Genomic DNA, 27175 nt, shown 5'->3' on the forward strand with positions numbered 1-27175 from the left:
TTCAAAAACTTTGGGCGACAGCGGAAGCAGTCCACTGACAAGTAAATCCCTTCCTCTTGTAACCAAGCTCGCGCAAACCACACCACCAACTCCCTCAGTGTCAATTTCCTCCTTACCCAGGAAAGCCAATAGTCCTGCAGGCCATGTCACTGGCAATTCTGACGAGTCCTCTCCTGCCTGGGATTCCTCCGATGCATCCTTGAGTGTAACGCCTACTGCTGCTGGCGCTGCTGTTGTTGCTGCTGGGAGTCGATCGTCATCCCAGAGGGGAAGTCGGAAGACCACTTGTACTACTTCCAGTAAGCAATTGACTGTCCAACAGTCCTTTGCGAGGAAGATGAAATATCACAGCAGTCATCCTGTTGCAAAGCGGATAACTGAGGCCTTGACAACTATGTTGGTGTTAGACGTGCGTCCGGTATCCGCCGTTAGTTCACAGAGAACTAGACAATTTCTTGAGGTAGTGTGCCCCCGTTACCAAATACCATCTAGGTTCCACTTCTCTAGGCAGGCGATACCGAGAATGTACACGGACGTCAGAAAAAGACTCACCAGTGTCCTAAAAAATGCAGTTGTACCCAATGTCCACTTAACCACGGACATGTGGACAAGTGGAGCAGGGCAGACTCAGGACTACATGACTGACAGCCCAATGGGTAGATGTATTGCCTCCCGCTGCAAGAACAGCAGCGGCGGCACCAGTAGCAGCATCTCGCAAACGCCAACTCGTTCCTAGGCAGGCTACGCTTTGTATCACCGCTTTCCAGAATAGGCACACAGCTGAAAACCTCTTACGGCAACTGAGGAAGATCATCGCAGAATGGCTTACCCCAATTGGACTCTCCTGGGGATTTGTGACATCGGACAATGCCAGCAATATTGTGAGTGCATTACATCTGGGCAAATTCCAGCACGTCCCATGTTTTGCACATACCTTGAATTTGGTGGTGCAGAATTATTTAAAAAACAACAGGGGCGTGCAAGAGATGCTGTCGGTGGCCAGAAGAATTGCGGGCCACTTTCGGCGTACAGGCACCGCGTACAGAAGACTGGAGCACCACCAAAAACACCTGAACCTGCCATGCCATCATCTGAAGCAAGAGGTGGTAACGAGGTGGAATTCAACCCTCTATATGCTTCAGAGGATGGAGGAGCAGCAAAAGGCCATTCAAGCCTATACATCTGCCCACGATATAGGCAAAGGAGGTGGAATGCACCTGTCTCAAGCGCAGTGGAGAATGATTTCAACGTTGTGCAAGGTTCTGCAACCTTTTGAACTTGCCACACGTGAAGTCAGTTCAGACACTGCCAGCCTGAGTCAGGTCATTCCCCTCATCAGGCTTTTGCAGAAGAAGCTGGAGGCATTGAAGGAGGAGCTAAAACAGAGCGATTCCGCTAGGCATGTGGGACTTGTGGATGGAGCCCTTCATTCGCTTAACCAGGATTCATGTGTGGTCAATCTGTTGAAATCAGAGCACTACATTTTGGCCCCCGTGCTCGATCCTAGATTTAAAACCTACCTTGGATCTCTCTTTACGGCAGACACAAGTCTGCAGAGGTTCAAAGACCTGCTGGTGACAAAATTGTCAAGTCAAGCGGAACGCGACCCGTCAACATCTCCTCCTTCACATTCTCCCGCAACTGGGGGTGCGAGGAAAAGGCTACGAATTCCGAGCCCACCCGCTGGCGATGATGCAGGGCAGTCTGGAGCGACTGCTGATGCTGACATCTGGTCCGGACTGAAGGACCTGCCAACGATTACTGACAAGTCGTCTACTGTCACTGCATATGATTCTCTCACCATTGAAAGAATGGTGGAGGATTATATGAGTGACCGCATCCAAGTAGGCACGTCAGACAGTCCGTACGTATACTGGCAGGAAAAAGAGGCAATTTGGAGGCCCTTGCACAAACTGGCTTTATTCTACCTAAGTTGCCCTCCCTCCAGTGTGTACTCCGAAAGAGTGTTTAGTGCCGCCGCTCACCTTGTCAGCAATCGGCGTACGAGGTTACTTCCAGAAAATGTGGAGAAGATGATGTTCATTAAAATGAATTATAATCAATTCCTCCATGGAGACATTCACCAGCAGCAATTGCCTCCAGAAAGTACACGAGGACCTGAGATGGTGGATTCCAGTGGGGAGGAATTAATAATCTGTGAGGAGGGGGATGTACACAGTGAAAGGGCTGATGAATCGGACGATGATGATGAGGTGGACATCTTGCCTCCGTAGAGCCAGTTTGTGCAAGGAGAGATTGATTGCTTCTTTTTTGGTGGGGGCCCAAACCAACCAGTCATTTCAGTCACAGTCGTGTGGCAGACCCTGTCGCTGAAATGATGGGTTCGTTAAAGTGTGCATGTCCTGTTTTTACAACATAAGGGTGGGTGGGAGGGCCCAAGGACAATTCCATCTTGCACCTCTTTTTTCTTTCATTTTTCTTTGCGTCATGTGCTGTTTGTGGAGTATTTTTTTGAAGGGCCATCCTGCGTGACACTGCAGTGCCACTCCTAGATGGGCCAGGTGTTTGTGTCGGCCACTATGGTCGCTTAGCTTAGTCACACAGCTACCTCATTGCGCCTCTTTTTTTCTTTGCGTCATGTGCTGTTTGGGGAGTATTTTTTTGAAGGGCCATCCTGCGTGACACTGCAGTGCCACTCCTAGATGGGCCAGGTGTTTGTGTCGGCCACTTGTGTCGCTTAGCTTAGCCATCCAGCGACCTCAGTGCAAATTTTAGGACTAAAAATAATATTGTGAGGTGTGAGGTGTTCAGAATAGACTGAAAATTAGTGGAAATTATGGTTATTGAGGTTAATAATACTATGGGATCAAAATGACCCCCAAATTCTATGATTTAAGCTGTTTTTTAGGGTCTTTTGAAAAAAACACCCGAATCCAAAACACACCCGAATCCGACAAAAAAAATTCGGTGAGGTTTTGCCAAAACGCGTCCGATCCCAAAACACGGCCACGGAACCGAACCCAAAACCAAAACCCCGAAAAATTTCAGGTGCACATCACTAATAATCACAACTCCATCTTAGTTGCTAAAAAACTCTCTATTCTTTGATGCCAAACAGAACCCTGTGCATACTGTATCTATAAAATCCACGAACCTGCTGTAAACATTTGATCACATTAAGGGATTAAAGGGAAACAACCTCTTGGCCTCAGAGGGGCAAATAAATCTATACTATTATATATACTGTGTGTGTGTGTATGTGTATATACATACATATATATATATATATATATATATATAAAAAAATTAATGTGATCGCAAATCCTGGAGCATAGACCATGAAGCACTGCAGTGTTCACACAATGCACAATTTCCCCAGGTGCATTACCCTTTTCTAGCTAGCACTACTGCTAGAATAGCATCTGCTCCTCCTACTTGAGCTATGTGCATGGTCTTACCTCTTGCACCATGAACAGCAAGAATCACTGCAAAACTTAGCAGATGTCACATCCCCAAGCTTCAAACTAAAAAAACTTTCATGACTGGCAGGTACAGTACATTCTGGACAAGCATAGGCTCTGAATAAGGGTCCACTATAGGTAAAGAAACAGCGGGACAGATTTATTAAGCTTGGAGAAGTGATAAAGTGGAAGGTGATAATGCACCAGCCAATCAGCTCCTAAATGTCATTTTTCAAATCCAGCCTGTAACTTGACAGTTAGGATCTGATTGGCTAGAGTGTTATCACCTTCCACTTTATCACTTCTCTAGGATTAATACATCTGCCCTAGTGTCTGCTGGCCATTCCTGAGCACCACCACATTTAAAATAGAAGAATAGAGGAGACAGAAGACGCAAGAGAAAATTCAAAGTCCCTTGCTGAAAGGGGTGCCAAAGGGGGAACAACTACCCTGGAGAAAGAAGCCAAAGTAGAAACAGGGAAGTAAAAACCCAGGCCTCACACTTGAAGGAACACAGAAGAAGTAGAAGCAGAGGGAGCAACATTCAAGAAATGGGACTATGAAGATTTGAAAAAGGGCATCAGAACACCTACAACAAAAGCCAAGTGACTAACAATAGCAGACACATCCATTGGTGGTGATGGCACTACCAAAGGGATCAAGTCAGCAGACCCCTAAGTCGCACCAAAACTACTTCTATGTTCAACAGTGCAGAGGCAGAAATACTGCCTGCTGTAGTGCATGCACAGCTCCACCCACCTACTGCCTGATCATATCACCAGTCAGTCCAAAGGAATCTTTAGTCCAGGCCAGACTGTGGAATAGGCACTGTGGAAGTCACTACCAATAGTATGCCACCCATACAAGCAAAAGAAATAAAAAAAAACCCTCAAAATACAAATCAGACATTAGATAGTCTAACAGCTGCTCCAGCAACAGCCTTGAAACCTGAAACTATTACACTGACATTAGCTTATGAGTTTAAAATACATTGGTTCTGTCCAGTCCACTACATTCTTATTAGAATTTTTATTCTGAATAGAAATCTGTTTAATCTTTGTAGTTCAATCAAAAAATATGTAAGGGAATAAAAAAAATGTAGGAACTCTCACAAAACATACTACGTCAAACTTTAGAATATTAACACATGGATAAGTGAAACATTAGTAGTAGTAAAACACATCCACAGTAACATATTAAAAATTATAACTAGTTTATACTGTGTATTGATGGGTTAATCATTATATAACTATTTTGTCCTTACTAACTTTTTAATATATATATATATATATATATATCCAACAGGTGGTTGCACTCACATCTTCAAAATTATGTAACCGCTGGGGTGTCCACTCGAATACCGTGGTATCCAAATGTAGAGAAAGAGATTCAGAGGGGGCACTCTCCAGACTTTTTTCATAAACAACTGTTCATTTATTGATTATATACTTTACATGATCAGCATTTCCTCGAGGAAATGCTGATCATGTAAAGTATATAATCAATAAATGAACAGTTGTTTATGAAAAAAGTCTGGAGAGTGCCCCCTCTGAATCTCTTTCTCTATATATATATATATATATATATATATATATATACACACACACACACATACACACACATAGGCGTGCGCAGGACATTTTATTAGAGGGTGCACGAATAGAAGGGTGTGTTTAGCCCCGCCTATTGGGTATGTCTAACACCACCTAATGGGCGTGTCTACCACCACATATTGGCACTCAATGCAAACTAAATAATATAGAGAATTGATGCACAGATATATATATATATATATATATATATATACATATATATTTATATATATAGATATATAAAATCTGTTTAATATATGTTCAATTTGTATATTTTATTACGATAGATTATATCCTAATCTCTCGAAATATATATTGATATTGAATTTGAACTTGTCCTCCTCCAAGAGGAACGCTGTATTCTGTGGCGTTGGCACATGATGAGGAGAGAGAGAGCATGGGTGGGAGCATGAGCGGGCATGCACGCGGCATGACATCATCATGACTCATCCCACAGGTTAGAGGAACTGGGAGTAGGATTACGTCAGTGATACTGCACCATACAAATGAATGACAGCCAGACTGAGCGGAGGGGGTGGCGGGCGCAATAGGCGGGAGGACAGAAATGAGCACACTCGGCGATCGCTGATACTGCAGCAGCAGGTGCGTGTGAGGGGGTTACAGACATTAGGGGGTGCCTGTGCGCACCAGGCACCACCCCTGCGCACGCCTATGTATATATATATATATATATATATATATATATATATATCATACTGCAGTTAAAGCCTGAGTTACAATTGAAGAGACGAGTATATAATGGTGTTATGTAATCATTTGTAGAAAAAAAATAGTTTTTTTTTAATGGATGAAGGTGATATGACCTAGGAATCATAGCAACAATGTTATTTTAAATGTTGATAGCATATTTACGGATGAAGTGCTAGGTCCAATTCAAAAAGTTATAAATTTATCTTTAACTGTAAAAATCTCAGATTCTTTTAAACTTAAAAACAGCTTCATCCACTCACCTCTTCAATTATGTCACTTTCAAAGTATCAACATCGGTGGTGAACAAAGCGCTTCCTTGGTTACTGTAGCAGTTCCTGATTAGGTACTTAACTGACTATTGAAATTGTGCTTACTGGGGTTTAGCAGAACTAAAAGAAATTACTGTTGCTCATTTTAGTCACTTAGCCAGATAGTATGGTTATTCACATTAAGTTTAGTTGACAAAAAAATGCATTGTACGGAGCAGTATAATTTAGCAATAAGCTAATTTGATAGAGGTTCTTGCAATCTATTTATATAGTGTACTGAAGTTTATTCCCCTGAGAGTAGAATGTATAACCCCTGGCTTATGGGAAAATAACTGAATTGAAATAGTCTGATACTGTAGCTACCTCCTATAATCCTCCAGCTTTAAGTTTATTCCATTTATTAAATTTGACCTTTCTTTTCTGTAGTTGTACTGGAAGTGCTTGGAGACTATATTTGAAGGGGACCCTAGCTTGATCTCTCACCCGGACTGTAATATACTGTATGGTAATGTCAAATGTTTCTCTGACAGCAAATACGGAGATAATACTTGCTACTGTACATAATAAGTCAGGGCTGGCCAAACCGGTCCTCAAGATCTACCAACAGTTCATGTTTTCCAGGCCTCCTGGAGACCTGTAGAATTGTCAGTTAGGAATGAATGCAGCACATCTTAATTAATAATGACTACACCTGTGCACCAGCTAGGTGATCTGGAAAATGTGTACTGTTGGTAGATCTCGAGGACTGGTTTGGCCAGCCCTGTAATACGTCTTTGACATGAACAAATGTAGTCCTGAACTGAACCTTGGCACTTCTGTATTGCTATTAAATTTCCTCCACTACCTTGACCTGCATATGTTCTCATCAGTGCCAGGAACTGGAATTGTGGTCTGACTTTGTAATGACATACATATGTGCTGTAGCGCAATGCACAGAGTCAGATGTTATACTGTCCTTCGCATAGTTGTATATTAGAGATTTACATACAAATGTTGCATATTAAATAATCAGTGCAGTCTCATGAAGTGGTATTATTGTATCACATTGCAACGAAGATGTGCATTAGAGCAAAAAAGATTTGTGTTTGGTGGACGCCAAATCTAATGGGACAGAGATTTCGCCAAGAAGGGCTGTTTGGGACTACAGCAATAGTGTATTAGAACATGTCTGTACAAATAGAACTTTTTTTATGACATCCTTTTTACAACAGCCCTGAGGGACTCAATCTCCCCACTACTGAACTTTATTTAAGACCTCATAATGACCCAATTAAATCCAGCGAGTCTATAAAACTAGACAGCTCCCAGATAATGCAGATAAAATTGGCTATAAAAATACACAATCTATCATCAAATCATAATAACTACTAACATTTCACAAACACTAAATCCAACTAATAATAAAAATAAGAAATTATATCCTAAATCCAATTCCCCCATTACCAGGATATAAGAATCATAACCAAATCTAGCTAAATTAATCCAGATTTGATGACCTCACAGATTAACACACCATGCTCCTTTTATACTTACCAACAACTGTAACCCAGTTGCTATGCCAACATAAACACCAATTGTAATAAGCAAAGGTTTGTCAAAAGTATAAAGACAAACCCGCAAGATGGGCACATCAAATCACAGAGCTGTCTAGTCCCAAATTTAGATTTCATCACAATAGCAATAGGTCAAAGTAAGCAACCATGTCACACAAAAGAAAAAAACACTAAATAATCAATTGTGACCATCATGTCACTTCACATCATTGACCCACAGTTTAATAAAACATTTCCGCAACATACAGTATATTATATATATATATATATATATATATATATATATATAAAACATCCAGATAGGCAGCACTCACAGTGTAAACAAGCAAAAGGTCGGTGCCTCCAGTAGGGGTCCTGTATGCAGTGAAATCCAATTATAGCTGACCGTCGGTGGCACTCGAATAAATCATACAGAAGCAGGTATGTACTTCAACATTTCGAGGATTTTAATTCCTCGTCATCGGGATAACAAAACCAAACACAGACTTATGTTTAAATTCCTTCACCACACCACGTGTAAACGGCTGGATCCGGAAGCTGAAGGACGGCGCCAACATATGACGACATCATCTCCATGACAACCGTACAAACAAAATACTGTGACAGAAAAAAACGACATCATAGGGTTACAGCCACATAGGATCACAATGTGTGTCTAATAGCATATAATAAAAGATTTTGTATTGAGTTTATTTGTTGTCATGGAGACGGGGAGTGGATTATGTCGTCATATGTGGGCGCAGTCCTTCAGCTTCCGGATCCAGCCGTTTACACGTGGTGTGGTGAAGGGATTTAAACGTAAGTTTGCGTTTGGTTTTGTTATCCTGATGATGAGGAATTAAAATCCTCGAAACATTGAGCACATACCTGCTCCTGGATGATTTATTCGAGTGCCACTGACAGTGATCTATATATATATATATATATATATATGTATATACACACACACCCACACACATACACACAGAGAGAGAGAGAGAGAGAGAGAGAGAGAGAGAGAGAGAGAGAGAGTTGGACAGTCTCCTTAGAACACAAACTCATAAAAATATAATAATTGTAGGACATTTGTACTACAATCAGGAAGGAATAATCCCAGGCAATTTATACTTGTTTTAGCAGTTTCTGAGAAAGAGTGAATCCAGGATCCGGTGTTAATGTGGACAGAACTTTAGCAGTCTGTAATTCCAGTAATATGACTTCCAATAATGGGTGTCTGTTAGGAAAGTCTGTATTTAAGCCCATGTGGCTCTTTAGTAGTGGTAGATATCAATGTCATTATAATGGTCAGCGTTATGCTCAACTTCCACTCAGCTTCTCACTGTGTGGAATACTCAGGGCCGGTTCAGACTCTTGTTGCGCCCCGGGCGGCAATAGGGGGCGTGGCTTCATAGAGGGGGCATGGTCAGTTACACCCCCTGTACAGTAGTAGCGCTGCTGTAACGATGTGCGGTGCGCAATGATGTCATCGCGCACCACACAGCAAAGGTCCTCTCCACGAAGGAAAATTAGACGCTACGCGTCTAGTTCCCTTCGTGGATAGGACCTTTGCTGTGCGGTGCGCGGTAACGTCAACGTGCACCGCACATCATTACAGTTAAGGTCCTCTCCAAGAAGGGAAACTAGATGCGTAGCGTCTAGTTTCCCTTCACAGCGGGCAGCCCACGAACTTCACAGCGGGACAGCGGGCAGCTGCAGCGGGGGGCGCAGCAGCGGATCTTGCCATGGTGCGGTGCCTTCCGGATGGTGCCGGCGCCCTCCAGAAGGCGGTGCCCCGGGCAAAAGTCCTGCTTGCCCGTGGCAAGATCCGCTACTGGGAATACTGTAGCCACAGGCTAGTATCAGCTGTACTCTTACTGCAGACAAGGACTTGCAGCGAAGGAGAGATGGTTTCCTTGTGTTGGGGAGGCAGGAGGGTGCAACTACTTTTTCAGCACTGGGAGCCAACGAAATACAAGACAGATAATCCTCACCAAAGGGCCACAGAAAAGTCTAATGGAGCGAGCCTTATGCTTTTCTGTGTCCGGTTTCATCAGTGCTTTCTTCAGAGGGATTTTAGAGAGTTACAGCCCTTTGCCAGGTCCTGTATTTAAATGTATAGCTACCAATCACAATTGGCTTTCACAAATTATTAGAATAAGGACACTTGTGTGCAAGCAGCAATCAAACACCTTAAGTTAAAATAGTAGGAAATCTCATTATAATTAATTATGATGAAAGTTAATATGAATATAAAAATCATATATTATATATAATTGTTATATTCATATGAACTTGTAATGCAAAATCAGCTAGTATTTCCATGCTTGCAAAATTATTAAATAAATGTTTTGCACCCCTTGAACAGAGGTGGCAAGGGGGGGGGGTGGAGGTCTTTTGTACCTCAGCTTGGGTCTGTTAGAGGGGTTCAGCGAGGGCCTGGGTCCTGCTGCCACCATGATATAAAGTGCATGAATCAGGTTTTTTTTCCCTGTTTTTGTTTTTCCTATGTTGTATAAGGGGCTGTACCTGGTGTTATGTGTATAAGGGGCTCTGCTCTACTGTGGTGTTATGTGTATAAGGGGCTCTAACATGGCATAATGTGTTTAAGGGACACTACTGTGTGGTGTAATGTGACTGACGGACACTACTGTGCAGTGTATTGTGAATTGGTACTATTCTGTGGCCCTGCCCCTTCCCAATGAAGCCACACCCTGTTTTGAATAGGGGTTGTACCAAGGAAACTTTTGCCCTGGGCACCAAAAAGTGTAGAACCGGCCCTGCATTCAGAACATGTAGATATTCTGAATGTTGACAAATTATACCACACTTGTTCAAGCAAATACAACTCAAACAGACCAGCACATGAGATAATATACATCGGTTATGGGACATATTTTGCACCTACTATATAGCTGTCATATGTATACACTGATGAAGACTTCTAGTAAATTTGGTGCATGTGCTGTAGATGTAGAGCCACATCCTTCTCGATATGCATATAGCACTGCTTGTGTGTAGAAGAAATACACTATTTTTACATGACTATTTGAGTAATGTACACCAACATGATAGGACCTCAACATCAAAGGACAATACTGCAGCATAGCCAACCAACTGGACATACACTTGGGGGTTCGAAATTATAAAACACTGACCATGGGTAGAATCTTGTCCTGGATGATGGCTTGACACTTAAACATCCTGTATAAACCGCGATCAAATCCTCATTCTTTCATCTGAGGAACATAGCCAATAAGATCTGCCAAAAGTAACACCTGCATTTGTATCATCTCAATTAGACTGCTGAATTGTCCTTTAACTTGGTCTCCCTGCAAAAGAATTGCACTGCTTACAGCTAGTACAAAACGCAGCTGCCAGACTGTTAACCAACCATCCTCATTCTAGCCATATAATGCCCATTCTCCTCCACTGGCTACCTGTAAGATGGTGAATTGTGTTCAAGATTGGCTGACCGACTTCCAAAGCCCTATATGACCAGCACTCAAGGTACCTGAAGCAGCTTCTAAATCCATACTACCCTGCTTGATTACTGCAATTTGTATATGAGGGACTTTTAGCAGTACCTAAAATCTCTCTAAATTCATCTGGGGGGTTGAGCTTTTAGTTATGTTGCTCTGAAATCTATGGAACTCATTTCCCCACACAATTTGAGAGGCTCCTATTCTTAAACCCTTGAAAAACAGACTCAAGACTTTTCTGTTTACTCAAGCATTTCCTTAATTAATAATAATAATAATAATAATTAAATAAATAAATAAATAAATAATCATTTTATTTATATTGTTCTCTTTCTCCAACAGGTCTCAATGCGCTTTACAGACATCAAAAACAATGCACACAATACAGAAGATTTTAGTAATAGTGCAATTGACAATCCACACAGACATAAAAGGAAAACCTTGAGCACACAGTAAGCATAATGCACGATTGCTGTAGGCATTTTGGGTAAAAAAAACTTCCAAGGGTTGTGTATTCCACTCTCACAGGTACCAGGTGAGGCAGCCATCCAACACGCACTATGAAGTTTACACTGTAAGAGTTGAGGCATACAAGGGCAAACATGGGAAAACTTTCTTCATGCTCTCTGTATTTTATGAAAAGCTTTTCTGTACTTCATTGCTTCTGTACTGTATTATGTTCATGCAATCTGTTAAGCATCTTGAGTTCTGTTGGAGAAAGAGCACTATATACATTTTTTTTATTATTATTATTAATAATAATAATAATAATAATTTACATAGCATTCTTTCTCCATTAGGACTCAAGATGCTTAACAGATAGCAGGAACATAGGGGGTCATTCCGAGTTGTTCGCTCGCTAGCTGCTTTTAGCAGCATTGCACACGCTAGGCCGCCGCCCACTGGGAGTGTATCTTTGCTTAGCAGAATAGCGAACAAAAAATTAGCAAAACTGCTACTAAATAATTCTTAGCAGTTTCTGAGTAGCTCCGGACCTACTCACAGATTGTGATCAGTTCAGTCCGTTTAGTTCCTGGTTTGACATCACAAATATGCCCTGCGTTCGGCCAGCCACTCCCCCGTTTCTCCAGACACTCCCGCATTTTTCTCTGACACGCCTGCTTTTTTTTTGCAAACGCCGGGAAAACGCTGAGTTGCCGCCCAGAAATGCCCCTTTCCTGTCAATCATTTGCCGATTAGCAGTGCGACTGAAAAGCGCCGCAGAAGCCACAGCAAAACTGCTAAGTTTTGTGTTAAATAACTAAGCGCATGCGCCCTGCGTGCCTTGCGCATGCGCAATTTGCAACAAATAGCAGCATAGCGAAAATCGGCAACGAGCAAACAACTCGGAATGACCCCCATAATACAGTACAGAATTAAAGCTTGTGGGCCTGCAGTGGCGGCTCCTGATTGGCTGCAAGCCCACAAGCTTTGATTGGCTCACAAGCCTTGCACCATGTTTCAAATGGCCGCCGAACAAGGAACACAGCGAAGCGAAGGAGAGATGCGTGCTGCGCTCACCTCCCCTCAGACCCAGAGAGGAGATGCGGAAGCAGCAGCAATGGGGTGAGCTCTATTACTGGGGGCAATGCGTTTCTGGCTCTGCTGGGGGAAATGTGCAACTGGAATTACTGGGGGCACTGTGTAACAGGCATTACCGGGGGCAATGTGTAACAGGCATTACTGGGGGAATTATGTGTGTATATATGGCACAGCTGGGGACATTATGTGTACTGTATATATGGCACTGCTGGGTACAAGTATATATATGGCATTGCTGGGAGCATTATATGTTTAAAAAAAAAAGTTTATGCGCCAATTGATGCCCCTTTGGTAGCTCCACCCACATCCCCATCTACTTCTACACCACCCACAGTTCCTGAACCTACTTTCCCAAATATAGCACTGCATCTACATATCTATTTTACATTAAAGTCTTTAAATAGGTATGTTTTATGTTCTGCATTTTACCTTTTTTGGTGGGGGTTTCTTTTTTTATGTACTTGTCAGTGTAGAAAGGAATGATACTGCTGAGATACGTTGCATACCATCTGTGCTAATTCTTTTCTCTGTAGGTCTGTGATTGAATTTGTGGAGCTATAGGAGGGATTAAGTGCTGTTTATTATTTTTATTTTTATTTTTATTTTTATTGATAGATGTATGCAATGTCATTGCTTCAGTGTATGCTATAATGCATTAAATACAGTATAGTAATCAACTCTTTTGTAATCCCCATGTACACATATTAATCAAGCAATGAAACAAAAAACTTTATCTAGAGCATATAAGGCAATCTTTATAATTATTATAGGAACAACTAGAGATGTGCAGCTGGCACTTTTCGTGTTTTTGTTTTAATTCAACTTTTGTGTTTTGGTTTTGGCTTGGTTTTGCCAAAACTACCCTCTCGTGTTTTGGTTTTGGCTTTGGATCTGGATGATTTTTAAAAAAAATATATAAAAACAGCTAAAATCACAGAATTTGGGGGTCATTTTTCTCCTACAGTATCATTAACCTCAATAACAATCATTTCCACTCATTTCCAGTCTGTTCTGAACACCTCACAATATTGTTTTTAGGCCAAAAGATTGCACAGAGGTTGCTGGATGACTAAGCTAAGCGACACAAGTGGACAACACAAACACCTGGCCCATCTGCAGTGTCAGACAGGAGGGCAGATATAAAAAAAAGGCCCCAAACAGCACATCATGCAAAGAAGAAAAAGAATTGCAATGAGGTAGTTGTATGACTAAGCCAAGCAACACAACCACCTGGCCCATCTAGTAGTGTCACGCAGTGGCTGAATGTCGAAAGTGGGCCGCAATTGTTCGGTCCACTGTTAGCATCTCCGGCACACTCCAGTCACTTTTAAAAAAAATCTGCAATTGGTGGACTATACGGCAGTACCCCAGGACTAATACAGCAGTACCCCTGGACTCATACGGCAGTGTCACACAGGATGGCACTTTTCAAAAACTAGGCCCAAACAGTACATCATGCAAAGATGTCGAAGAGGTGCAATGACGTAGCTGTATGACTAAGCAAAGTGACACAAACAATTCCAACTGGAATTATACGTTCAAATCACTGGAATTAAATTGGCAAAATCACTGGAATTATACGCCCAAATCACTGGAATTAATTGGTAAGATCACTGTAATTAATAAATATACATCCAAATCACTGGATTTAATTGGCAAAATCACTGTAATTATACGTCCAAATCACTGGAATTAAACGGCAAAATCTCGCTATCGCCTGTCTAATAAAGTGGAATCTAGATAGGATTTGGTGCCGGGGACACAATACCTCCATCAATTGTCTAAATCCCACTGCACTAATGGCGGATACCGGATGCACGTCTAACACCAACATAAGTGTCAAGGTCTCAGTTATGAGGGCTTCCATTGTCATGTGAAGCTGAACCACTAGTCATGAACATAGGCCAGGGCCTCAGCCGTTCCTTGCCACTCCGTGTCGCAAATGGCATATTGGCAAGTTTACGTTTCTCCTCAGATGATTTAAATTTCTTTTTTTGGTTCTTTTTACTGAACTTCGGCTTTTTGGATTTTACATGCCCTCTACTATCACATTGGGCATCGGCCTTGGCAGACGATGTTGATGGCATTTCATCATCTATGTCATGGCTAGTGGCAGCAGCTTCAGCACTAGGAGGAAGTGGTTCTTGATCTTTCCCTATTTTATCCTCCAAATTTTTGTTCTTCATTATCTTTTGGGAGTTATATAAGACAATATGTGGCACAGGAATGACTGATGGCCAGGACACTACCACTGGTCTGATGCAGCACAACACAACAACACTGTAAGGGACTTATACAGCTACACTGGATATATGGCAGCAGAGGACACCACCACTGTGACTGTTCACTGGACTGATGCTGCAAAAGAGAGACACTACCCCTGATCTGATGCAAGACAACACAGCAAAAATGCAAGGGACTTGTACAGCACCCAGCAGCACTGGGGACATATAGCAGCAGAGGACACCAACACTGTGAATGGGTGGACTGATGTACCATAATACACTGAGTACACTGGACTGGACTGAGCAGCACAACACAGTACAAGACTCGCCACCCCACTTTCCCACCCACACAGACACTGAGGACATGCCCTCTCAATACACTCTCAGAGACTGGAGTGAAAATGGCCGTGACGCACGGCTCCTTATATGGAATCCAAACCCTGCGAGAATCAGACAGCGGGATGATGACGTTTTGCCTCGTTCGGGTTTCCGAGTCAGGCAGGAAAACCCGAGCCTGACTTGGAACCGGGCTCAGAGCGTGAAGTTCGGTATGGTTCGGTTCTCTGAGAACCGAACCCGCTCATCTCTAGAAACAACAGCTTAGGAAAAATGCTGTTAGCCATAAGTGAATAAGTCATGATTTTCTATATGCCACTGTTGCATCAACAACAACAAAAAGACAGAATGGATTTTTTTTCTGCCAAATTCTCTGTATCTGGAATCAAGGCTATGCTACTTGAGTGTAAATAAATATATTATTGAATTTAGAATTTTTTTTTAAACCAATAGTTTGACCTTAAAATTGTAATAAATTATTTTAGAAAAATGCTAAGTACTGGTTTATATGATTGCGATCATTCAAGTGAAGAAAGTATTGCTTACCCAGCCAGACATTTCAAAGTGGCTAACTATTTCTGAGGTTTATTTGACAGCTGCATACAGTTGATGCATGTTGGCACTTTGTATTGAAATTGTGGAAGCACAAGAACATAAAAGCATAGTACTAAATCATTTGCCAACATTTATAAATGTGCTTGGTTTGTGAAAAAAAACAACACACAATGTAATAAAACTAGACTACTAGAATATCTGTACACCTTTACCCTTATGCATACACTTCCTTCATTCATTATTAGTTTTCTTTTTCACAATTCTGGGCTGGTTTGCCTCATTCTGTGTTAATGGTAAAGTTGGTATGTCCTGTGGGAGTCCAATTTGTAATAAAGAGGATTTTTAAAAAGTATATGTACACAATTGTGACTATATGACCAACTAGCTGTTCTACCCGTTCTTCCCAGAGGAGTTTCTGATTTTTACGGTTGTAAATATAAATGTGTTCAAAATTGGGTAAATCTATACAGATGTAAATTTGAGGCATATTAATGTATGTAAATAATAATCCATTGTTCTTGGAGTTATCCAAGGAGCACCAGTAGCAGATATGGTAAAAAGTGACAGGACCGTTTTAATAGTTTATTAAATTCTACCTACTGGAGGTGCAATCCAAATTTTGATCCTATTGTCCTTTTGGGCTTTATCGTTCATGCAATGCAAGCCACACATCGGTAATGACGTCATTATGTCAACCCCCTTTTTATCCCCTTAGGGGAGGTATAATAAAATTCAAAATACATGGTTTTCCTATTTCCCACCTGCAGAATACCTATGATAACTATCATATTTCTGTCATATCGGGAAGTCAGAGAATTAGTAATGAGTGAGTGAGGGCCTTCACATTTATATATATAGATTAAGATTTGAAGTGTTTTGAAAACTAGTTTTCAGATTATTTAATGAAATTAGAATTCCTTTTCATGTTGTCATTTTATTTTCATAACTAAGGTATCATTTCCTAAGCATTGGATGGGGATAAAGAAGATGGAGATAAAGTACCAGCCAATCAGCTGCTAACTGTCATTTTTCAAACACAGCCTATAACATGGTAGTTAGGAGCTGATTGACTGGTACCTTATCTCTGTCCACTTTATCTCCATCCATGGCTTAGTAAATAGACACCTATACCTGTAGAAAGGGAGTTCAGTGCCAGGTCGACCATTATTCAGCAGTGTCCCTTTCCCACCAAGAGCTAGAGTTCATCCACAGATGTGTCCTCATACTCTGAGTATCTTTAAACAATACAGTGTGAGACACTCAGCCAGGGGAATTTCTAGAGGAGGAGGCCCAAGTTCAGGCTCTGTCTGGGCCCCCTCCTCTCTAGCCGGTAGTGCTCTATTTCTGGGCACTAGGGTCCCTAGGGGACCATAGCGCTGTCCCAGATTCTATAGCACATGCATGAAACACCGGGAACATGGCACCAAGCCATTTTCCTAGTGATTTCTGCAGTGCTGCTGCTGTGTGGCGGGTAAGGGTAAGTATTAAAAATAATGTGTGCAGTGTGGGCACCCATGGACCCTGGGTGCCCATGTGCACTGCACACACTGCACCTATTATAAATATGACAGTGCACCCAGCCCAACTGAGATGTTCCAAGAGGAGTAACTACTGATTTTGTAACTAGTCCATGGTACTTTACATTTTGTCTTATTTTTGTCCTGTACACTAACAATAGGTTTACGCAAATTTGACAGCATTTTTGCATGGGAAGTTTGGTTATCATTTATGTACACTGGGTTTAATAAACTTATAAATATTAGGTATACTTATCAATAGCTTCCTGTATTAGCTCACTGTAAGGACTTGAATAAAGAAATCGATCCATTAGTAAAGCAGATGCAGAACTGACTTGTATATTCATTGTGACGTGCACTGTGGTGCTCTCATCTGCCATTCTATAGCACCAGTCAAAGTAGTAACCTAGCACTTCTAATCTGACTATTTACCAACTGCACTTTCATCTACCCTGTGTATTTTAATCATAGTCATGCACACATAGGGTCTAGGAACACCTTAATGCCAGACATCAGTGTTAGTGAGTGTGTCATTCAATGGCCCCCAAGATTTAGCAGCACATCAATTCTCTCCACTTCAAGTTCTAATTATCTCCACCCAGAAGGAGCTGAGAACAGAGTAGTGCAGTGAGCTGTACTTGTACTGACGTGATGGAGTTGGAGGATGATTGAGGGGACATATTGAGAGGGCAGGGAGGGATTGAAAAAACAAATAGTGCTAGACTTGACACTTAATACAGCATTATTCTTTAGAGTTCTCTTGGTGCTCACCATAATGAAATTTGCTTTGCATGCCAATGAATTTATTGTCCATAAACTATTTATACTGCTGGATATTTGCAAAATAGATACCTATTTAATGCGGATGATGTTCCTGAATAATATTTAATGTAGAAATGAAATGGCAATTATTGAGCCAATGGTGCATAATTTATGATTTGAAAGAATAGTTTGTGGTCTTTTGGTGTTGTCATCTTGTTAATTTTTTAATTACTGTATACTCAATATGTACTGTATTACACCCCTTACAACTCACTTGTAATCTATTGTTACACATGTTTATGTGCTGTTTTATAGTTTTGTGCTAAATTTTATCAATAAATTAAAAACTTCTGTTTTTTTTATACTATAATTGTTCCCCCAACACTGTGCCTGAACACAAAATCTATCACAAACCAGGCACGACATCTAGCAGTGATTCCACAACTACTTAATAGGACTGGGGGCATGTTCATCATGAAAAAAAATTGTGCAATGATGATATTTTTAAGTTTTAAATTGTCATTGTATACTCTCACAATATTTTTTATTAGTCATCATGGCCCCATCCTAAAATTATCACTGCTAAAAAACTTGGAGATTTTGTGAAGTCAGTTTTTCGGGAAGTGATAATTTTCCCCTCTAGCTTCCCCAGCTACAGAAGGGAGTACCTTAGTGCCTGCCTGGTTGTGTTGATGACATGGACCCCCTCCTCTGCTGCACAAACTGCTATGTAAACGGCAGCTTGTGAAGAGATTCGGGGGCTTTTCACCATCTCAGGATGGCAAACAGTTTGACTTTCAATCTCCAAAAATAAATCATTTTCAGAATTTTAGGAGTCTACTCTTTTTTGGGCCCCATTTGTCCATTAGTATTTTTTAACAAGGTTGCTAGCTATATCGCCTGGCATTTCTCCTATCTCCCTCCTACTCCCCCCACCTTCTACCCTGTCTTTTACCACACATGACTCTTTACCTCTCCTTTACCATCTCTCCCAAGTCTCTCTCAATCTCTCCTCTTCTTTTCCTACTCAAGTATTCCAAGGAACAACATCATGATTATTATTATGAAATATAAAGGTATTAAAAGACAAATCATTGTTCAGTGGCTTGTACAGAAAAATGCTGGCCTGCATGCTTTTATTAATACACACAACACCTTAATGTAGTCTATTACACTTGCTAGGAGCATTATGCCAATCATACTTACCTTTGGTATACCCTCCGGTTTAGAGGTTAGAGTTGACAAGTTCTATTTCTTGGTATTTGAGGATTGTGTGTTAATATCCTTCATAGAATTCTAGCTAACACTGTTTTTGGTCACAATCCATGCAATGATTCTAATTACAATTGCAAATAAATTAGTCAAAGTTATTTTTCATTCATACTCCTGTAGATTACATTTGTCATCACAGTGCAATTTTCTTAATTACATTTTTGTTTCTGTTGAGTTAAGGCATTTTGTATGTTGACATTTTAAATGTTTTAATATTATTCACTGGCAATTTACAGTTTTTGCTCCAATAGTTCATAAATCATATTCTCTGATAATTGTTCTCCAGCACCAGCCAATATTTAATATAATTCCTTATACTAACATTTAGTAATCATTGTTTCTCCCAAAAACAGTGCTTAAAGCGTACATTAGAGATGTAAAGTACTGTAGTTTCTTTTCATGATAATAAAAGGAGAGTTCCCAGCCATATAAAGTAGAGTATATACATTTATTGTATACTGTATTTAGAAGAATGCATACTAACATTGTACAATTGTATGTATCGGGGCAGAGGTAAAAAGGGTGATGGTTATGGATTATTCCCCCTTCCCAAATTATGTGATCATGACCCCCAGCCAAAAGTGCACCATAGCAAAGCTACTTACTGAATGAGGGGCACAGCCATGCCCCTACTGTATTCATGCACTTCCAGCACACCTGGCAACAGGACACAATTATCCTTCTCCATTACGTGACGGTTGTGAGTATATGGGCAACCTACATTTCCAGTGAAGATTGTGCTTATCAAAGCTTCTAAATTTACTGGCTGTGCTTGGACGTAAGTCACCAGTGACCAAATAAAACCTCAATTTATGCAGTTTGGCAATATACCATTTATTACCAACAAACACCTCCATTGGTGAGGGTACAATCTGCACCAAATAGCACAGTTGTATACAGAGTTTTAAAGTCCAGATATTTAGATATAGTTTATATCCATTTTATTTGTCTGTTTATTATATGAATAATACGGTTACTATTTATGTGATTGCATAGTTATACATATGCACTAGCAGCGATAACTAATTTATATTGTCAATTTTATTAAATAATTTGTTTATACTTGTAAGCACGTCTAATTGTGTTTTTTCTTGGTATGCAATACAGCAGCGCATACTGTACTGATTAATATTAACGATGATAAAACCACAACATGTTAGTAGGCAAAACGTAAGGAAGTGAATAAAAACTGTATACAATCAGTAAAAAAAAAAAAGAAATAAACATCTTTTCAATAACAAGTGGGGCTCCTTGGACTTGCTGCAAATGCCTCATGTGGTTCGAGAGGTATCAGAGACAATGGATAAGCCAACATTGTCAGGCCTAGCCCACACATCCTGGCCCTATAATTGCTGCACTGTGTTGCATTCAGTGCTTTATGTGCTTTGCTAGGGCTGGCATACCAGTACCACAGCATCAGAGCTTTCCAATGCCTCAATTCAGCCACTGTTTTTTTTGTTTTTTTTTACACAGAACAAAAACTACATCCCCCATAATGCATTAGGGAAAGACTCAGGAGTGGGTGCTTGTGCACTGCAGGAACCTAGAAGATTAGGTTCATATTGGGAAAAGTCTGAGTGCTCACTTTAGATTTGTCATCTAGTATTTACTGCTTGTGATTCAGTGTACAAGTATTCAGCATATCCTTTGTATGCACCAACTTACATTAGAAGGGGTGTGCAGTAAGATTCCAGTTGTGCAGTGCATAGGTAGAGTAGACACAGTCTGTTTAGTCAGAAATTACAGTTCACAACCAAAGTTTTTGTGACATATCAAGGCACAGAACCGTAAATAAGCAGAACTGTACACTGAAGTAGTCAGCATGTTCACTTCCTTGACAACCTTATTATGGTGCTCAGCAGAGGCCACTGAAGAACCATGATCTTCTATGACTAAAAGAGTGGTCTGTGACAGCAGGAGAGTTTTGACCAACTGCAAGCTGCTTTTGGGGAGGAAGCACAATCCCGAACCTCTGTGTCTGAGTGGTTTGCACAATTTCAATTAAGGAAATGGTCCCTGGAAGGCAAGGAGGGCTGCGGCCAACCTGTGTCCGCCATCACCGAGTACAACTCTGCTGCCATGTGGGCTATAGTTGAGGTGGATGTCAGGGTGACCATTGAGAGACGCAGAGGCATTTCATCAGGATGCATTTGCTTGAAATTCCACAGAAAGCTTTACCTCAGCAAAATTTCTGTATCCTGGGTGCCCCATCAGCTAACTTACATGCAGGAGAAGGCTCAGGTGACCTTGTGCTGCAGCATACTGACAAGAGTTGATGGCAGTCACTTAAACTCTGGGATATCATCAGCAGCGATGAAACCTGGATCTACATTTTCGACCCCGAGACCAAACAACAGTCGGCCCAGTGGACTTCAGTTGGAGATATGCAGCCACAGAAGTTCAGACGTGAGCAAAGTGTGTCCAAGCAGATGGCGGCTTTTTTTGTGGCCAAGACTTCTCATGTAACTACCGTACCACTTACGCAGCAGCGCACTATCACTAGGTAATGGTATGCCAGCCAATGCCTTTTTTTTCAGGTTAAGGTTAGACTATGGAAGGGGAAAGGAGGATAGGGTTAGGCACTAGAGGAAGTGTTAGTGTTAGCGATATTGACTGAACTACTGCAGGATGATCTGGAAGTCATCATATCACCACCACCAGACCCTCCATACTAGGTAAGTCATCACTAGACTACCAGGAATATTTTGTTAATATTCTAAACCATGCTGACATGCTGAATGGTGATGTTCTCAATGTCAATATTAGGACTGTGATGACATTCTCATGTCAATATTATGATTGTCAACAAAATATTCCACACCCAGAACTGACTTCTAATAAGCATGTACAGCTTAATGGTAAATATTGGTTGCTATATGAGATGAGGGAACACCAGCGGCTGGAAAAATTGCAGGCTCAAGGAGCGAGACCACCGCCACTTGGGGACTACCTGACTGTTTTGATATCATCTCCCGCAGCGGTGAAAGTCTCACCATCGGGGAGACTGGAGGACATCTGTGGCTGGACTAATCGCAGGCTCACAGAGGGGTAACTATGCTTGCAAAATACATATAGTCAGGACGCCGGCAGTATTGTGACTTACACTATACCCCGCTCCGAGTGCCGCTATTGAATGCTACTTACTAATTGGCTCTCCATGCCTGAGAACTATGTGGCTTTTTACTAACAACTGCTACAGTGCTTATTAATTCATGTTGCATCTGCTGTGATAAATACTGTGTGTAAGCTTGGAGGATTTAGGACAAGGACTTTTACTGGTGTTAGTGGAGAGGATTGGCTACATTGTTACAAAGCATTCCAAAAGCTAAATAGTAACATAGTGTGAATACATTTGTAATCTGTATTATATGCTTGTGAGAAGAGATTCAAGTACTTGTGTATCTTTTTCTCCTTGCACTATCTCAAGCTGTTGTTTTGTCTAACTCAGTGGTTCTCAAACTCGGTCCTCAGGACCCCACACAGTGCATGTTTTGCAGGTCACCCAGCAGGTGCACAGGTGTATTAATTACTCACTGACACATTTTAAAAGGTCCACAGGTGGAGTTAATTATTTCACTTGTGATTCTGTGAGGAGACCTGCAAAACATGCACCGTGTGGGGTCCTGAGGACTGAGTTTGAGAACCTGTGGTCTAACTTATAAGTTCAAATTTTTTGTTTTTTGTTTTTAATTAAATGTTTTAAAATTAAGCACAGGATTCCTATCACTGAATCTTTGAGGACATTCAGCTATCATTAAAAATTCAATAGATTATAGACCAATTTAGATGAAAGATCCACCAAAAGAAGTAATCATTTATTCATTTGCTTGTTTGTGTGCTTGTTTGGAGTTTTAAACTTGATTACTTGCAGCCACGGTGGACCATGTATATATATTCTAACAGTATTATTTTTAACTAATAAGCACCAGGAGTGGTAGCGCTGACCCCTATTATTTCTAAAGAATATAGTGCCATACATTACAAACACATATTTACTCTAACACCTATGCTACAAATGGTGAGTGTTGTTTGCAAATCAACATATACCTTAAGACAGTGGACAATGAGTCCCACTCATCATACACAGTGACATTGAGAGTGAAACCAGGTAAAAAAAAAACCCTGCACTACAGAGAAATTATGAAGTCCTATCTGGCTTCCAATAATAATGGGGCACATCCTCATTACAAAGTTGGGGCCTCTATTTGGCTTTTGATTAGAAGACAATATCACACAGCACCAAGGAAATAAATGTTTTCCCTAGATGTGGTAGAGCACAAAATCTTCCCTATCTGCACCATACATGCACAAACATCCTGTATGTCTGTGCGCTGTTTGTAATCAGGGAGGTGTTACTGTTACACCTACTTACAGTAGTAGTAATTGTCGGGGATAACTAGACAATATTATGCTGTTTGCAATTAACATAATAGCAATCTATACAAATGGGTGGGATAGCACTCAATGCCATGTCACCCCCATAAATACACCTATTGTGTAGTCCCACACATTTGATTGAGCTCTTACAAAAGATGGCACCCCTTAACAGCTATGATTTAGTAAATACCACGCCCAGCCGTAAAAGTCTGTTTTTGAAATACATATTGAGCCTTTCTATAATTACAGTTTAAAACTATGATAATGGTGGCAATATGTTTTAGTGCAATTAACATACTTTTGTTAAATTGATATTTTGATAATTGTAAGCTACACCACTAAAGACATACAGCACGACTAATATATTACAGTAACTCAAGACTCCTAAAAACAGTAATCACAAAAGGAAACTTATGAATTCTAACTTGATTCAAGAATCTTACTTTGTTCAAAAATGTATTTCCCATTGAAAATCTCACAGCTGAGTGACACTAAGAAATGGAATATATATATTTTTTCAGTTTGATAAAAGTCTAAAAGCACATATGGGGCTTATCAAAATCCCTAAGAATTGGCCAAGTTGTCAAATTCAATGAACGTGGCCTGACATACAGTAGCTTCATGTGTGGAGCCAAAATAATCAGTGAACCAAATAAAAATTATTTTTTTATCAGGCATACTGGAAATCTAGGCAGTTAATTATTGTGTATATGTCAACATTTGTGGCCATCTTCAAGAACAATGGTTGACATCTACAATACTCTCTCTGTTCAAAATATATTTATCCTTAAACAATACATTTTACCAACCATCACATCTTTTTATTTCACCAACACCAGGTATGATTAGCAAAATACTTAGCATTTTAGGGTCTTATTTTATTGCAGAGAAATATATAGGCATTGTACAGTATAAATAAATAACAGCAATATTAACGCATGCATCTAAAACAAGAATACAACATACAGTAACTGTTATCTGTGGGGTTATATACATCTTTTAATTTGATCTTAAGATAAACAAAGCTTTTCTTAAAGTCAGTGGTATCACTTTGCTAAACATATACTATATTTTATATATATGTATATATATGTAAAAAATAGGAGTACAGCGCCACATGTGAGGGAAAACAATACCTGAAATTGAATATATTTATATGTAAAAAACACTCCCTTGTAGGTAATAGGGTGTCAGCCGTCCTCTAAGCAATTTTACAGCATTGGTGAGATGCTGTATGGAGTTAAATGAATATGGATAGATAGGGGTACTGGCGACCGGCTGGTGTTTTTATTTACAAAAAATATTTAGCGGACTCGAGTATCAAATATAAAGGACTGGAATAAGAAAAAAACTCCTTTTTATATAAAAGAGAAATAACAATTTATTTTATCAATAATAAAAAATATTTAACAATTGCTTTCTAAAAAATACATATAAAACCGATTCCTCTACAATTGTAAAAAATGTATTAAAACGGATTATATAGTAAAAAGCAGTTGTATAAAAAAATATTTTAAGACGTATAATGAAAAGGAATAAAAATATTTTCTAAAAAGTTAGTAGTTAGTAAAAAGCAGCTTAACTTTGGGTAGAGGGTCATACAGGAGATCCCAACGCGTTTCGTCTGTCTGACTTCATCAAGGGGTAGTGACTCAATGATCCTAGTGGGCTTAAATACCCACTGATAAGGTGCTAATGGCTATGACATCACTTCCTGTCAATTGGTAATGGGAAGGTATAAACTACATACAAATTATATTTATAACACATATAACAATGATGGAGCAGTGAAATGAAAGACATGGGGAGGCTTCCCATGTATACAGAACATAAAAACGAGTATTATAACGTTATTTGATGTTTAAAACAGAAGTTTGAGGTAAAATAGCGCACTTCCGCCACACTTCCGGTTTTTGCCAGTCTGTAGTGCGCATGCGCAGATGCCCCACTTCCGGTTTCGCGTCTCCGGAGTGCGCATGTGCAGCCGCCGCACTTCCGGTTTTCGCGTCACATTGAACGAGTGTATTCAGGGCTTCATGCCCCACTTCCGTCCTGGCAGTTCTGACGTTTTTTGTCCCCACTTCCGGTTTAGCATGTCCGGAATCACATGGTGCTCAGTCTTGCTGTGAGGGAGTTTGGGAGAGTTCCTTTTTTGAACGGCGGCCATTTTAATGAAGTCCATAGGGGCGGACATGTATTCTCCATACAAATTTCCCATTGACATGAAATAAAGGGAAATAGAAATTCATTAATATCGATGTGCTTTGGAAAACGAGTCTTAGTGCATTTCTAGCATAGAGTATGTTAACTAACCTCTCTTAACATGTAAGGCAATATATTTGGATAAATAAATCACATTTTATTAGTGATAATTTGCAGAAGGAAAAACGGACATTTAAATCTAGTTATAATGTCATATAGTGTTCAGAGGCAAAAAATGGCTATTCTTGAGTCTACTTGATTTATATCTTAGATATGATATGTGCACTTGTGAATATATCTATATGTATTAGTGCATATATCTAATCATGTGCTTTTATTATTAAATAAATAATGGTCTATGCTAAATTAGGTGCTCAATTGGTAAGAAAAACAAACGTACAAAAATGGAACACATTTAGACACATTAGTGTTTACAAACCATTTTTTACAGTACTTTAGCTTCCCAAGCGGTCACCCTCTTGGTACTGTTAAAGCCCAACACTGCTTAGCTTCCAAGATCGGACGGAATTGGGCGTGGAGCCAGTGTGGTATGACTGTATCTTATTGGCTATAAAAAACACGCTCATTCCTGTGTCAAGTATTTTTATTTTTGTGTTCATATGTACAATTAGTTAAAAATAGGTGTAGTAAAATCGTAGAATGAGTTGTGATGATAAAAAAAAAAAAAAAAAAAAAAAATGACCTTATAGGAAGGGGGCGATTTCATACCCCTCATTAAATCCTGCTGGGTGCATCGTGTTGAGCTGGTAAATCCAAAACATCTCTCTTTGGGATAGTTTATTCGCCAAGTCTCCGCCTCTTTCTCCAATTTGTACGTGTTCTATTGCTTTGAAGGATAAATCTTCTGGATTTGAGTTATGTTCCAAAAGGAAATGTCTGTAGATAAGATGGGTATCGAGCTTGTTCTTGATGCTCCTGATGTGTTCCTGGATTCTTAGTTTGAGTGTGCGCTTCGTTTTCCCCACATATTTTTTCTTACATGTGCATTCCAATAAATAGATGACTGAGCTGCTGTTGCAATTGAGAAATTCCTTAATCTTGAATTCTTTAGCCTCTCCGGAATCCGAAAAGGTTTTCCTGTTTGGGTTTAAAAATTTGCAAATGTTGCAACGTCCGCATTTGAATGCTCCCGTGCACTTCATAAATGTTTGGGTGGTTCTTTCTTTGTTGGTATTGCCTAGCATGCTCGGTGCGAGGTGGTCTTTAAGACTTTTAGATTTACGGAACACTATCTGTGGTTTTTCCGGCAGAATTTCCTTTAGTACAGGGTCCATACGCAAGATTTTCCAATGTTCCCTGAGAGATGTTTTGATATGGTTCTCATGTTGATTAAATGTAGTAATGAATGCAGTTGACTCCTT

The 27175-nt window shown here is 40.2% G+C and overlaps 1 protein-coding gene and 1 pseudogene across 1 annotated transcript in view; both read right to left on the bottom strand.

Moving 5' to 3' along the window:
- LOC134910984 (proton-coupled folate transporter-like) overlaps positions 1-27175 on the bottom strand; it is a 668553-nt gene that overhangs the window by 490860 nt on the left and 150518 nt on the right. The gene's annotated exons all lie outside the window — the stretch shown is intronic.
- LOC134911972 (5S ribosomal RNA) lies at positions 26236-26355 on the bottom strand (annotated as a pseudogene).

Source organism: Pseudophryne corroboree, chromosome 4 (genome assembly GCF_028390025.1).
Source record: "Pseudophryne corroboree isolate aPseCor3 chromosome 4, aPseCor3.hap2, whole genome shotgun sequence".
NCBI classification, from domain to species: Eukaryota; Metazoa; Chordata; class Amphibia; order Anura; family Myobatrachidae; genus Pseudophryne; species Pseudophryne corroboree.